Raw genomic sequence first — 6,300 nt, forward strand, 5'->3', positions numbered from 1 at the left:
AAAAAAAAAAAAAGCGGGGCCTCTGCTGGTAGCCAGGCTCGGATAAACCGGACTGGCTCACAACATCCTGGGGAAGATGGGGAGGGATCGGGCAACCGGAGAAGCAGGGGTCAGAGATGAGAAGAGAGCACTGACCGATAGGGCAAGCAAGGATGGAAGGCTGCCGAGGGAAGCAGGCAGGAAGGATCTCCAAGGAGGGCCTGGGTAGCGGGGCACCAGAGACGCACTCGGGAAGGAGGTCAGAAGGGAGCTGACATGGGGTTCCCATGGAATCCTTAGGAGAGAAAGCCATGGGGCTTCAGAGGGGTCAGGGTGGGTGGCAGGAGGGACAGAGGCCGGCTCCGAGCAAGCACTGGGGTCCCCGCGACGGAGACCCCCGGCCTCAGCGCTCAGGCCGAGCTTGGACGAGCCGCAGCCGCAGCCCCAGCCGTGCGGAACGCGGCTTTCGGAGCCCCTGACCCCACCGTCCACCTCGGCCCGGGCCGCCCTGGCCTCTCTCGACCCGCACGGACCTGTCCTGGCCGCCGCCGCCGTCCCGCAGGCTCCGCAGAATCCCCCAGCTCCTGCCAAAACTTTTCCCATTAATCCCCAGCTCCGCCGCGGCCTGCGGCGTCACACGCTCCCAGCCCCGGCCACGCCCCCGGACCGTGACGTCACCGCGCCGCTCGCCCGCTCCCCCCAACCAAGCGCTTGCCCTGCCCCCTTCCGCCACGGCAACAGCCAATCGTCGCGCCGCCTGGAGCCACGCCCCTGCTGGCCATCGCTCCGCCCACCGCACGGCTGCCCCCCTGGCGCGTCGGCAGCGCCCTCTGCCGTCAGATGTGGGAGCAGCGGTTGAAGAAGGCGCTGGAGGGGGAGAAGTTAGGGCTGGTCCAACGAGTCCAGCAAGCCTCAGGAAAGGATATTTAAAGTTCGGAAAGAAGGTGGAGGTCATCTCGGACAACCTCCTCATTCTTCCTGAGAAGAAACTAGGCACAGACTTGTGTGGCTTGAAGCAAGAAGCTAAAGCTAAGGACGGTGAGGGAAGGAATAGAGGCAAACTGTAATTTTCAAAGGAGCTTGGGAGAGGCGTGGTGGGAGACCTGGGAATGAAAATACAGACGCATGCCGGGCGGTGGTGGCGCACGCCTTTAATCCCAGCACTTGGGAGGCAGAGGCAGGCGGATTTCTGAGTTCGAGGCCAGCCTGGTCTACAGAGTGAGTTCCAGGACAGCCAGGGCTACAGAGAAACCCTGTCTCGAAAAACCAAAAAAAAAAAAAAAGAAAAAAAGAAAATACAGACGCATACGTTTTACAAAATATGTATTTGTACATGTCAGAGTATTTAGTCTGCGTGTCTGTCTCCGCACTATGTGCCTGCAAGTGCCGTTGGATTTCCCCCTGGAAGTGCAAGTGCCGTTGGATTCCCCCTGGAAGTGGAGTTACCATGGAGAACGTCCACGTAGATGCTGTGAAGTGGTCCACTGCGAGAGTCGCAAGCGGGATCTTCACCACTGAAGCATCTCTCCGCCACCTCCGATTTTTTAACTGGCAGCTAGTTCGATGGCTCAGCAGGGTCATCGCTTGGCCTCCAAGCCGGAAGACTTGAGTTCAGTCTCAGGGACCCACATAGCTCGGAAGAACTGCTTCCTCTACGCACCGCATGGGCACATTCATGTACACCCACACAAGAAAAAAAAAAAGATCTAGAAGGCATGGTGGCACTGTAACTCCAGCCCTTAGGAGGTAGAGGAAGGTTCAAACTCATCATCGCTAGCAGTGGAGAAAGTTCTAGGCCAGCCTGTGTACGTGAGGCCCAACAGGAAAGCAAATCGTAAAAGAACTTTTCTCCCACTTAGGATTTCTGTCACTGGATGTCAGGCACTTACCTGTCCCTGGGCTTGCCTGGAAGCGGAGCCTATCACCCCAACTTGCCCCTCATCGTTTACCACAGAGGGTATGTAGCCAGAAGGCAATCTGGCACGAGCTGTTTTCATCATTCGAGAATGAACAAAACTTGAGTGGCAGGAAAGTCAGCAGGCGCCTCCCTCCTCCACACTGCCATTAAAGGTTGCCTCTGCCCTGTCTGGCACTCCTTACAGCGCATCCTCAGCTCGCTGGGCTTGAGATCCCCATACCACTTTTTTCTGTTTTATTTCCCTGTGTGTGTGTGTGTGTCCGTGTGTGTCTGAGTGTGTGCACACACGGGCACTTGGAAGACAGAGAAGGGTATTGCCTGTCCTCCAAGGATATATTTCCACCCATGTTCCTTTGAGGCAGGGTCTCCCGATACCCGAGCAGCTCTGGTTTTGTGGGATAGGTTGTCAGCCAGCAAGCCTGGGCTATCTTGATTCTGCAATGACAGGAGTGCGCAGGACCACGCCCTGCTTTTCCGTGTGTGCTGGGCTCTGAACTCTGGTTGCCCTGCCGGTACAGCAGAGGCTCTTGACTTCTGAGCTGTTTCCCCAGCTCCCTACCACTGCTTCCTAAGTGAATTTGTATTGCCTTTTTAGATAGCACCTTCCTTGTCCTCTGAGACTGCATGGCCTAGGAAAGTCAAAGATTTCTGCCGGTTTTTTTTGTTTGGATAAGCTCTGGTGGAGGGTCTCAGGCTGGTCTTGAACTTCTGACCTTCCTGACTGCCCTCCCCACATGCTGGAATCCTCTATGCCCAGTTTATGTGGCTCTGAGTATGGGACAAGGGCTTCCATGAATGCTAAGTAAGCACTCTGACTGAGTTACATCCTGAGCCTTCTTCTAGGTTTTGTTTTGTTTTGTTTTGCTTTTTCGAGACAGGGTTTCTCTGTATAGCCCTGGCTGTCCTGGAACTCACTCTGTAGATCAGTCTGGCCTGGAACTCAGAAATCCACCTGCCTCTGCCTCCCAAGTGCTGGGATTAAAGGTGTGCACCACCACCGCCCAGCTTCTTCTAGATTTTTTTTTTAAGATTTATTTTTATTATTATACATAAGTACACTGTAGCTGACTTCAGATGCAGCAGAAGAGGGTGTCAGATCTCATTACGGGTGGTTGTGAGCCACCATGTGGTTGCTGGGATTTGAACTCAGGACCTTCGAAAGAGCAGTCAGTGCTCTTACCCACTGAGCCATCTCACCAGCTCTTCTTCTAGATTCTTAATGTTAGTTTTGAGAAATTCACACTTGCCTATTACGTATTTTGATCAAATTCGGGCTCACTCCTTCCCCCTAACTCCTCCCAGGTCCGAATCCACAGCCACCGACCACACAATAATGAATGTCCTTGTTGTTCTTATTGCCTTGTATTTATCTTATATGTAATGGTGTTTTGCCTGCATGTATGCCTGTGTGAGGGCGCCAGAGGCCCTGGAACTGGAGTTAAAGACAAGTGTGAGCTGCCCTGTGTCCAGAGTCACTTCGTCCTCTGGAAGAGCAGCCGATGCTCTTAACCACTAGGCCATCTCTCTAGCCCGCTCTGCATTGTGCTTACCGTGTGCACCTATGTGCACGTGTGTGCTTGTGAGCCAGCCTGTGCCAGTCAGGAGGCACAGCGTGCAGGGGTCATTCTTCCCACCATGTGGGCCTTGGGCCTTGACGACGGGTCGCCAGGCTTGGCAGCAAGCACCTTTACAGCCTGAGCCGTCCCGTCTGCCCCCTTTTTGGTTCTTAACCACTCTACCCGGCCTCTCTTGAGTCCTTATGGACTGGTAAGTTGCCAAGCCCAACGGCCTGTTGGCTCCTCAGGACCTACATGGTGGAAGTAAAGAACTGATTTCCACAACGTGTCCTCTGACCTCCCCATGTATACTGTGGCGAACTTGTTCACGTCCATAAATATTTAAATAAATAATCAATCAGGCTGTTTCTGATACTTGGATCAGAACCCTGACTGAAACAGTATCCTTAAACCTTCCCATTGGTGCTGGGCAGCGGTGGCACACGACTCTAATCCCAGCACTTGAGAGGCAGAGGCAGGCAGATTTCTGAGTTCGAGGCCAGCCTGGTCTACAGAGTGAGTTCCAGGACAGCCAGGGCTACACAGAGAAACCCTGTCTCGAAAAACCAAAAAAAAAAAAAAAAAAAAAAAAAACCAAAAAAAAAAAAAACCCAAACCAAAACAAAAAAATCTTCCCATTGGCTAGATTTACCCTTCGGGACAACTGGGTGGGAAAAGCAAAACAAACAAACCAACCAACACTAGGATCCTGCCAAGTCCCTATGACCCTCCGATCTCAGGTACCCAAACCTGCCCAGAGATGCCCAATGGCAAAGTAGCTGGTTAGAAATCATCCTGATCACTGCTATGTCAGCCTCTGGCCTGCAGGTGGCGACAGGCCACTCTCCCAGATCTCCCCACTCCCCCAACCCCTCTCCCCTTCTCCGCAACAGGATCAAAAGTAGCAATTCAAAACAGCCACTTTCCAGGGTAACCCCTGACAACAGTGTCTTAACACGCCTGTGGCACTGTAGCTCAGTGTCCCCACCCATCCTTAGACCTGGGGCCAAAATGGCTATGACATCTGAAACAGGACACAGTCCTTCAAGATGATGGGCAGGATAGGAGTTATTTTCTAACGTAGGGACTAAAAACCTGGGAAATACCTCTGCCCTCCAAAACGTCCCTCAAGATGGCATGTTCCACGCGATACTCAAAATTAGATCACATTCCGACATCATCTGGTCATCCTTCCCCTGCTCCGTCCTACCTCAGCCATCCGTGCCTTCCCCCTGCCTCCACACAGAACCCAGGAGAGACTCCACTTGCCACTGAGGAAACGGAGGCACAGGGATAGATGGTGATCTGGAGTCTAAATTCTTCGCAGGCCTAGGGATGTAGGAAGGCCCCAAGTTTAATCACAGCATGGCAAGAATACAAACGTGCCTTAGCCACATATGATAGTACACACCAACAAACCCAGCACTTGGGAGGTAGGGGCAAGAACAACAGTTCGAGGCCAGCCTCAGCTACACAGTGAGTTCCGGGTCATTGGGGCTATATGTGACCCTGGCTCAATGAACAACCTCTGAACCGTTATGGCTGTTTGTTTGTTTAAACACAAAACAAAATCCCAATCGCTTAATTTTGCCAATGAAGACTCAGGAGCCAGATGCTGGGGTGAAAAACCTGCTGGCTCAGAGAGACGGAAAAACACCCAGCTGACCTTCTTACTCCACTGATAGATACCCCAGAAGGAAAAACCCCCTCTCCTCCACACGGTCTTCAATACCCTTCAAATCAAAGACCCTCCTTTCTCTTTCCTGGGTCTTCTGTTCACTCTGTCAGCTGGCTGCTTGGCCTAGCATTGACTTTATTTAGTGCTTGTTTACAGAAAGCTCTTTGGCTTAAAGGTGTGAGCTAGGGCTAAGCCCCACCACAACAGGAGACAGGTTTTTCCAGTTCATAATCTCTGGGTTCACAATGTGGTCAAATATATCCTGCAATACCCAATAACCAACTTCATCTTCCATAGGGTTGGTGATTTAGCCAATCGAGAGAGTACATGCCATTACGTAATGCCAGCTCTGGGAAGGCTGAGGCAGATCTCCAGAGATTTCAAGTTCCCAACCAGTCTCGACTGTAGAGTAGGAACATGTCTCAAAAAAAAAAAAAAAGAGTAATAAAGATTTAGAAATCAACTCATCAACTTGTCCTACTTAGGGTTTCTATTGTTGTGATGAAACGCCATGACCAAAGGGCAAGTTAGCAGGGAAAGGGTTCATTTGGCTTACACATCCACACCACTGTTCATCATTGAAGGGAGTCAGGACGGGAATTCAAGCATGGCAGGACGCTGGAGGCAGGAGCTGATGCAGAGGCCATGGAGGGATGTTCCTTACTGGCTTGCTTCTCCCCTGGCTTGCTCAGCCTGCTTTCTTATAGAACCCAGGGCCACCAGCCTGGTGATGACTCCACCTACGATGGGCTGGGCTGGGCCCTCCGCCATTGATCACTAATTGAGAAAATGCCTTACAGCTGGATCTCATGGAGACGTTTCCTCAGCTGAGGTTTCCTCAGCTGAGGCTCCCTCTTTGATGATTCTAGCTGACACAACGACACGAGACTAGCCAGTACATCAACTAGTCAGCTCTGCGTAGTTTTCAAGAATCTTTGTGACCAGGTCTTCTTTTACATTTCTTTTCTTTTCTCCTCTTCCTCCTCTCTTTTGGTTTGTTTTAAGAGTACCTGTGGATGGGTGGGTGGGTCTCACTATGTTCCTGGCTGTCCTGGATCTCACCAATCAACCCGGGCTGCCCTTGAACTCATAGAGATTAGCTTTTGACTTTTTATCATAATCTCCCCCCCCCTTTTCTGTTTTTGCTCTGGTGTTGTTATGTTATTGTT

At 51.7% G+C, this 6,300-nt stretch overlaps 1 protein-coding gene across 2 annotated transcripts in view; it reads right to left on the reverse strand.

Annotated features, from left to right (window-relative positions):
- Positions 1-634, reverse strand: part of Ppard (peroxisome proliferator activated receptor delta) — a 67,508-nt gene extending 66,874 nt beyond the window's left edge. For both annotated transcript variants that reach the window (XM_031346735.1, XM_031346734.1), the window contains exon 1: positions 513-634. The gene's annotated coding sequence lies outside the window, so the exon portion shown is untranslated. The remainder of the gene's footprint in view (positions 1-512) is intronic.
- Positions 635-6,300: the final 5,666 nt, after the last annotated feature.

This window comes from Mastomys coucha, unplaced genomic scaffold, assembly GCF_008632895.1.
Source record: "Mastomys coucha isolate ucsf_1 unplaced genomic scaffold, UCSF_Mcou_1 pScaffold3, whole genome shotgun sequence".
Taxonomy (NCBI): Eukaryota; Metazoa; Chordata; class Mammalia; order Rodentia; family Muridae; genus Mastomys; species Mastomys coucha.